Source organism: Anomaloglossus baeobatrachus, unplaced genomic scaffold, assembly GCF_048569485.1.
Source record: "Anomaloglossus baeobatrachus isolate aAnoBae1 unplaced genomic scaffold, aAnoBae1.hap1 Scaffold_2954, whole genome shotgun sequence".
Classification (NCBI taxonomy): domain Eukaryota; kingdom Metazoa; phylum Chordata; class Amphibia; order Anura; family Aromobatidae; genus Anomaloglossus; species Anomaloglossus baeobatrachus.
In genome coordinates this window covers 60,423-69,666 of record NW_027442395.1, presented here as the reverse complement: position 1 = coordinate 69,666, position 9,244 = coordinate 60,423, and positions in this window count along the sequence as shown.

Below are 9,244 nucleotides of genomic sequence, written 5' to 3'. Positions count from 1 at the left end.
CCACACACCTCTCCAACTTGAACTCTAAACTGATCTCTTTACTTTCCCGCCCCAGGCTGTCTAGACTCCTTGGTGGGCGTCTTTCAACCACATCCTTGCTCACATAGTCTTTTACTAGGCAATGTCCCACTAGCCAGATTCCTACTCCACACTGATGAGGGGCAAATACCCCGAAACGGCTGTCTGTGGATGGATACCATGTTTGGCATAGGTGGTCTCCTTGACTGGAGACTGCCCTTCCCGTGGTTGTTCCTTCCCGGTGAAAGACCTGGCTAGTTTCCTGCCAGCGTTGAGAAACATGTGATGGTGTCTCCGCAGGCCTTCTTGCTTTGAATATTTCCCAGGGGGCATTGCTCTAGAATCACTGCGTTGAGAAACACGTGATGGTGTCTCCGCAGTGGTGGATGTTGATCTCCCTAAGGTCAACCATCCTTGCTCACATAGACTCCTTGGTGGGCGTCTTTCAACCACCTGGTTCCGCCCCCTGGTGTGTCCATCTTGCCCCGAGGGGGGTGACTAGGGTTTTTTTTTTTTAAATCAGATCTTTTTTATTAAACAACTAAGAATCAATATAGAGAAAATATATTGCATGTTATATAACTAGTAAAGGTGTACATTGAAAAAACATATGTTGTCTATAAATCAGGTTCTTCCTCTGTATATAAGAAAAAAAAGAAAAAAGGATTCTTAGATCACAGTTATATAAATTGAGCCTACAAACAACGTGGCTCCACAGATAAACAAAAGTTTAAATTATGCAATAATACCTCAGTTTAATAGAAAAGTCTCCTCCATCAGCCGTGTCACTCCGCATCATATTTCCATACCCGCTTGCCTCTCTCTCCCCGTTTAGTCATCAATCACACCCTTCCGGCCCCTCCCAAAGTCCACTCCGCCACGTAAAACACTAGTTTTAACTTTTACTCCCCAAACGTTCCATTCACTGCAAGCACAACAGTCACTGGTCCAGCATTGCATCCTGCACTAGTGCCCCAGAGGGGAGACCCGGCCACTCCATCCATGGCTGCCAGATTTTGTAAAACTTTTGTGGCGCCCTGGACAAGCCAGGTCGTCACAGAACTACACCAACACACCCCACACCCCGGTTAGGCACACCGAAGTCAAACACAAAAATCCTTGTTGCCTTCCTCCAGGGGCTGATGTCACACCAGGGGGGTGGGCCAGGCGGTTGGTCCTGCCCACCGAGGAGTTCACAGTCCTGGAGGCGGGAAAAGGAGTCAGATTGGAGTTCAGTTTTGGAGTGAGAGGAGTGAAGTGGTAGAGGAGCAGCCTGACGGTGTCCGGGTGTGTGGCCCGGGCACATACAGCAAGGTTGACAGACGGTGGTGACCGTCTGCAGGAGAGGCTGATTGGAGCGAACCGTAGGGACCGTGGACGGGCGGTGGCCCGACGGTACTGGATCGGGGAGCAAAGAGAAGCCAGCACCATCCGGCAGGGCTTACGGACCCCGACCAGGCTAGGAGTCGCCGTAAAACTGGTCAAATCCGTTAGCAAAGGGAACCTCCGGGGTTTCCCAGCAGCCAAGACCCGATTGAAGGCAACAGCTCAAACCGAAAAGGGAAACACAGTCACCGCCAAGGCTACAGTTCCCAGGGCCAGAGCCTGCGGGCAAAAGGGGCTCCTTCAGCATCCATCCAAGCTGGGGAGCGGGTTACCGGTGGGAAGCCATTGGAACCGTAACACAACACAGGTGCAGGGAAAGGCAGTCACCATCAACCTACCGGGAGGAGAACAACCGCAGCCGCCTGTGGGACCTGTCCATCCAGCTGTTTGTTTGACCAGAGACTTTGTGTAAATTACTGGCTGAGAGAGTACCACTGTGCCGTGCGGCACAGCGCTGCCCCCGCAACCCTGCACCTCACCAGGCCCCGTAACCCGCCTGCCATCCCTAACCCTCACCGGGCCCCGGGACAACCAACCCCCTTACCCACGGAGGGGAGAACCAACATCCAAGCTGCTCCTTGTCATCGCTCCCGGGATCCCCGTCCAGAGCAGCGGTGGTGTCACAACCTCACCACAACCGTGGGTGGCGTCACGGACAATATCCCTAAACCACACACCAAACCACCCCCTTTCACTCACGGGCGAGGAACGCCGTTCGAGTCCCCGGGATCCGGTCCACCGCTCGCGCCACCACCGAGCAGCAGCAGCCGGACCCGAGCAGTGGGTGAGCGCAGCATCCCCTCCTCCGCCCGCGACACTTTCTGAGTGTTTTTCTTTTTAAATAAACTCCCCTTTCCAATCAAATGACGTTATTTAATTTATTTTTAAGCTCTGGTAATGTTGGTGGTAGAGGATCTAACCAATGGTATGCCAGTATCTTCCTTGCTTGATACAGGATACAGGCTATTCCCAGGGCTGTTGGAGAGTCCGGGTCTACTCCTCCCTCCCACAGACCCAACAAACATAGACGAGGTGACGGCTGTATTGTGATATGATATATTTGGTCTATGAGTCCCAGGGTTTGTTTCCAGAAATCACCAATGTGTCCACACTCCCACATAACATGCATCAAATGGGCATCATCCTGTCCACACCTAACACATTGTGCAATTGGTCTAAGTCCCATCCTGAATAAAAGGCTGGGAGTTTTATATACCCTGTGGATGAGATACATTTGGGAAAGCCTTTGGCACTCAGAGACCGCCAGTTTAGGGACCTGTTCTAGAATGTCGGACCACTGGTCTTCCGTCAGGGGACCAACGTCCCGTTCCCATTTGCTTTTAACAGTCAGTGGGTATGTCTCCAGATGGGCAGGTAGTAATCTTTTGTATAGTTCAGAAATAAGGCCTTTAGAGGACTCAGATGTAAGCAGCCTATGTAATGTTTGATTATGTGTCACTGTCACCGGATTTGTCCTCCCCTGTCTTTCCAGTGCGTGCCTCAGCTGTAAATACTGATAAAGAAGACATGCGGAAGGCGAAACTCCGTTCTCCATTTCCCCAAACTCTTAAGAATATTATTTTGTAGTACTTGTGACACTAAATGGATCCCTTTATCTTCCCATCCTCTGAACCCCACTAATTTTTTAATTTCTTGCAAATCCGGGTTCCGCCACAGTGGCCAGAACTCAGTAGGCCCATTTATCTTCAAAACAAACTTACCTCTGTCCCATACCCGAAATATCATAGCCAATGTGGGATATCGTGCCCCATTTATCTGTCTTTGTCTCACATCCAACCGGCAACCCGGATATTTCCATACCGATCCCTCTCTCACTAGATCACCACTATTATCTTATGCTCCTTCTTTGCCCCAACCCCTAAGATGTTGCATCTGGGAGGCTATATAGTATATATATGGGTTTGGTACCGCCAGTCCTCCCTCCTCCTTTCCCCACTGTAGCACTTCCAGTCGAATCCTAGCCTGTTTTTTCTTCCAGATAAGTTCCCGGAATAATGTATAATTTTTGAAAAAAATTCCCTACGTATCTGTGACTAGGGTTTTAAAGGTTGGCTGATGTCACCTATGAGGGAAAGGTGTAGTGCAGGGGCCTATTTGTGACTACCTGGCCTGGCCAGGGCGTCACACTCCCCCTTGGTTAAACACAGGCCGTCCGCGGGCTGTCCGACCACCACCGGTTTATTTTGTTTAACTGGAAGAGATAAAAGATTTTAAAACAGATACAAGTATAATAACATTTTTACATTCATGGATATTTTGGTTTCTTCCCTTAACGGGAGGCATTTTACTTTAACGTTGCATAAACACTTTTATTAACCGGGACGGGACCATGTCCTTTTCACCTTAGCCCACCCAAACAAACCTAGCCCTGGTGCCACCGCTAAGCACTGGTGCGCACCCCTTTTCCCCAGTCCAGGAAACGAGTTTGGGTCCGAGTGGTGCCCACACGGGCCGGGTAATAAGTTCCTTACCCGAAAGTCTCTCTCAGAGGCCCCACGTCCAGGGGACCCCTGACCCGGAGGATAGTCACTGGTTTCCATGGTGACGGGACCTCGGCCTACTCTGTCGCAGGCCCTTCCTCCAACCAGCCTCTCCGGAGACTGCGGCATGATGAAAACGGTGGTCTGGGGCTATTTACAAGACCCAATAGTTTATGGGTTGGCCTGCAAGTTCTCAGCCGTGTCTGTTTATAAGTCGAATTAAACAAACGGGAACATCAACAGGGTCCCAATGGGGATTTTGCAGAAAAGGTAGCCGGGAACCACTACCTCTTTAACATTCTGAATCTTCAGAACTTGATGGCGGTGGAGGGGGATGGGCGCACCTCTGGGCATTTTTGCTCACCTTTCCTCTTGACATCAAGGGCAAACCACCCCCTCTCCCTGCATTGTCGGGTGTATGTCACCAATTCTCCGGGCTCCAGGTCCCGGTCGGGATGGCCGACGGGAAGATGCGGGTACATTTCCCTCCGGGACACGAAGATTTCGGCCTCCATGCCCGGCTCAAAGATGAAACCCCATCCTCTTCGGGGGTTGAAGTGCAGGACCTGGCCTTCGTATGTCGGGCCCCTCACCCGGAAGGTGGCGTTGCGAAGGATATCCTTCTCCGAATAGGTCCGAGACAGCACCTCTGCCTTCCTCTTTTCACGGGCGGCGATCTCTCGGCCCAGCTGGCGCTGCTGCCGCTCCCAATATGGAGCATCTGCGGCCGGCTCCAGTTCGCTCTGTGCGGGGGTTGGGCCCAGCTGGAGTTCCTCTGTACCGGCCACGACCGACACTTTCTGCACTGGGGGACCCCGCTGTGACGTGGCCTGCTCGGCTGCTTGACAGCTGCAACCCCGCGGCGCCTCAGCCGAGGCTTGGAATCTGGGAGCGGCCAGCTTTGCCCGCTGGGCTGGCTTCCGGTTAGGAATCACCTCCACCTTGGCCGGGCGGACTGCCGGAGCCATTGTCGTCTGGGGCGCGGCCTCTTCCGGGATCGGTGGCGGGTCCAAAGCGGGACAGGGCACCTTCCGGATGCTGGTCTTCCACAGAGCTGGTGTTGGTGCCGGGGCGGTGACGGGCTGACCGCTGGCGGCCTTTTTGGGCTGGTCCTCGCGGGCCGACTGTACGGGCAACGCTGCCGGTGTTGATGGCAGAGGACCAAGCGGGGAGGCAGTCATGGGTGCGGGCGGTGAGGGAGGCAGCGCGGCGGGCAAGGGAAGACCGGGCCCTTCAGCCTGAACGGCCGGTCCCTGAGGGACGCAAGGGCGTCGGTCGCTTACCCGCTCCTCCGACGCTATATCCACTTCACAAATCCTCACAGCTGTGGCTATCTCCGCCATCTCGGCTGCCCTCCGCCTTAGCAAGCAGGTCGCCTGGGCCTGGATGCGGCGGCACATCTGCTCCATCCGGACTTCCACCCAAGCCGCTGTGCCGGGTGTCGGCTCCTCCACCGCGGGCTTGCCAGATGATGCGGCCATACTGCTCGGCTGATGTCCAGGAACGGGGAATGTGGCAGGGTCCTGGAGTCCCTGCCCTTTATCTGCTCGGTCACATGACGCGAGATCTTCACCCACCCCCCCTTGGTCTTTTGCTGGCACTCCTCTTTTAGGCCGGTAAGTTTCGTTTTGCGACTACCGGCCTTGCTTTCCGGACATGTTCCCAGGGGGCGAGGCTTCGGCTTTCGCGCCCTTTTCTCGGGGAAGAAGACTCTGGGCGGGAATCTATGCCCCCAAAAATGGCGGCAAGATGGTGGTTTCTGGAATTTTTGCAACGGATCACCGCTGACTTCAACACAAGGTGCACTTCCACAAGGTAAGTGGATGGGTATCTATCCTGTTCGTGACGCCAGAAATCGAGGTGTGCTGCCCCGCTCGCAGCAGCCGAGCTGCTCAGATCTGGACCTTCTTTGGGTGGCTCGATGGTCTCCGGACCCGGGGGTCTCGCGGTCACTTTGATCAAAAAGGGGCGGGGTTGTAGTAGTGGATGTAAGACGTATATGTACGAGCTTAGCCGTACTAAGTTCGTGACGCCACCCACAGTGTGTGGTGAGGTTGGACACCACCGCTGCAGTTACAGGGCACCCTGGGGAGATGTTATGCAGCAAGTTGTTAACCCCTCCGTGGGCAGGGATGGTGGCCCCGGGACCCATTGGGGGTTTTGTGATGCAGGGAGATGGGCGACCGCAGGGTGCTGGTGTACTTACTATTGAAGGAAACACACGAGTCTCTTAAACCAAGGTGATGGTCGGTGCCCGCAGCCGCGGCTGCGTTCTGGTTTCCCACCCGGCTGGTGGTCTGTCTTTCTCCTGCACCTTTGTGAAATGGTGGACTGCCTGTGCTTGCAACTTCAGGAGTCCATTCCCGGCTGGATGTGGCCTAAGGAGCCCTTGCCTGCAGACGCTGGCCCGTGGGATCCCTGAGCCCTGGCGGTGGCCTTCTATCCCCCTCGGTGGGCTGTTGTCTTCTAATAGGGACTTTGGGTGGGACAGGGCCTCTAGTCCTGGCCTCAATCGGTAAATTAACCGGTTACAGTCGCTTCTGGTCCCGGCTTAAGGGTCCGAGTACCCCCCTGTGTGCTCCGGTTTCCGAGTCGGTTCCCCAGGTCGGTACCGGCGGGCCACTACCCTGCCCCGGTCCACCTCGGTTCCACCGAGCCGTCTTCCCGGCTCCTGCAGACGGAGACTGCCATCTGCCTCCTAGCCAATAGCACCAGGGCTCCTACCCTGGCGCCGTTTAATTTGGGGTATTCGCCTCTGCTGGAGCTGCACACAGCTCCAACCCACACTCCTCTCCAACTTGAACTCTAAACTGATCTCTTTACTTTCCCGCCCCGGGCTGTCTAGACTCCTTGGTGGGCGTCTTCCAACCGCCTTGTTCCGCCCCCTGGTGTGTCCATCCAGCCCCGAGGGGGGTGACTAGGGTTTTAAAGGTTGGCTGATGTCACCTATCCTATAAGGGAAAGGTGTAGTGCAGGGGCCTATTTTTGACTATCTGCCCCGGCCAGGGCATCACATATACACAGTATGAGCCCCCACATAGCCTCCTATATACAGTATGAGCCTCCACATAGCCCTCAGCATAAAGTATGATCCCCCATAAAGCCCGCTATATACAGTATTATCCCCCACATAGCCTTCCACATACAGTATGAGCCTCCATATAGCCCCCTAAATACAATATGAGCCCCACATAGCCTCATAAATACAGTATTAGCCACCACATAGCCTCGTAAATAACATTATGAGGCTTCACATAGACGCTTATATAAGGTGTATGTATGTATGTATGTATATATATATATATATATATATATATATATATATATAATATGTATAGTGTGGTAGATCGGCTCATACAGCTGTTTCCCAAGGTAGCCAGAGGAGAAACTTTTCATTTAAATTTCAGCAGGTTTATTCAAGGCTTCATAAACCGCAGAAGATAAGTAACAACAATAAACTGCCTTACTGGCATAAAGAAAACAAATAAGCAAATCAGTTGATACATCTACGGGTTCCGCCCGCTCAGAATCTTCACTCTCTTTGCACCAAGACCTAGCTCTGGAGGTACTGCTACCTCCGAGACACAAAACCATGAAGTGATTCCAGAGGCCTTGCTGGACCACACTCTAGGGTGGAGCTATGTCAACAGCCATCCCACCCAAGTCTTTGACCGTTCACAAAAAACCCGGGCCTTGTCATGGCCAATCAACTCTCCGAGCAACATAATGATTCCGTAGCTCACATTCTGGGTTTCACATCACTGAAGTTAATAACCTAAGTGAAAAATATCTCCACTTTTATTTTCTGTATTGTCAGGTTTCCAGGTTTTCCAGTTCTCTTTTGAATGAGCTTGCCCTCGGTTAACATGGAGTTTACTGTTCTGTTGCCCTACTTCCTGTCCAGCTGCTTAAAAGGCCGCCTCTAAGCCTAGTCCAGTGCCTGAGTATACTGCTTGCTGTGTGCTCCTGCTTTGCTGCTGCTAATCCTGTTTGCCTTTGGTTCCTCCTAAAGACTACCGACCGACCGACTCTGGACCTTACCCGGTTTCTCAAGCTGTGCCCGGATTCCGTCTGCCATCTTCGGTCAGCACTCTGCCCGGTTCTCTCTGGTTCGTAACCACTCTGGACGTTCATCCCGTACGGACACTCCTGGACTTTTACCGCTTGCCCCTTGTGTCCCGGCTGCTGCGCATTTAGGCCTTCCGGGGTGATGGCCGGACAGTCCCTGTATAGGGGTTCGCTCTGGTGGTCTCCCTGGGGGAGTCCGGTGCGTGGCCCCGGGAATTCCCTTCGCTCCGTTTCGGGAAGGTATTGTGTGTATTTGTACCGCTGTGTTTTCCGTTGTGTATCTACCGTGGTTACATATTATAAAATATCTTGTACCAAGAACTCGTCTCTGATTGTCATTGCCCTACGCTATCGAAATCCTCAGAACATATATAAGTATTACATGTATTTTCTGTTAACTAGGCTTTACAGTCACTTACATGTTCCAACCAGAGAAAGATATCTATCCAGCAACTGGGACTGTAATCCAGTAGGTCATGTGAAATGAATAAATGAAACAGCACACACAATGTATATGATGTTCTTACCGTGAAACGGAGGGTGATCAAGTCCTCGATATCGAGCAACACCTGGATACTTGTGGAGTAGCCCCAGACGTCCGGAAAGTGGAAGCTCTGACTCACTCTTCTCGGTGGCCCCACACTTGGCGCGCCAACTGTCACGGTCAGAATGACGATGATGATGAGACTCAAAGGATCTCTCGATATCCGGCTGCTGTTTCTAATTAAAAATGTCATGAGTGCACTTAGAGATTAAATAACTAGACAGCAAGTCAGTTACATCTATCTCCATGACTGGCTCTTAACCAAGTGTGTTTTTTATTGTTTGAAAGAAACTCTAGACCAAGCAGTAAGGGGGTGTAAACAAAAGTTTTAGTCCAATCAGGTATCGTAGGTCAGGGCTTCATGACGTAGAGAGATCTGCATATCCTTCTTGGATTGGTCAGTCCAGACTCCAGGAATTTCCTTTGTCCATCTGTCTTGGGTGTAGAACAGGAAATAGCAGCCATCTTTACAATTACATGTGGTGGTATATACTGTGTCTAAGGAAAATACACTGAATATGCAATATACATATATACATGTTAGTAAGAAACAAAAGCATTCACAAATGTGTGTGTTAGTTCACATCTACTGAACTATATAACTGAGTCTATGAAATGGCTGAATTAAGTATTTTTGGATACTCAATTCTTTATCCTCAACACTAATATTTACCAGGGAATGGAAACTATAATCTCTGACTCCGGGATGTGGAACCCTCCATAGGTC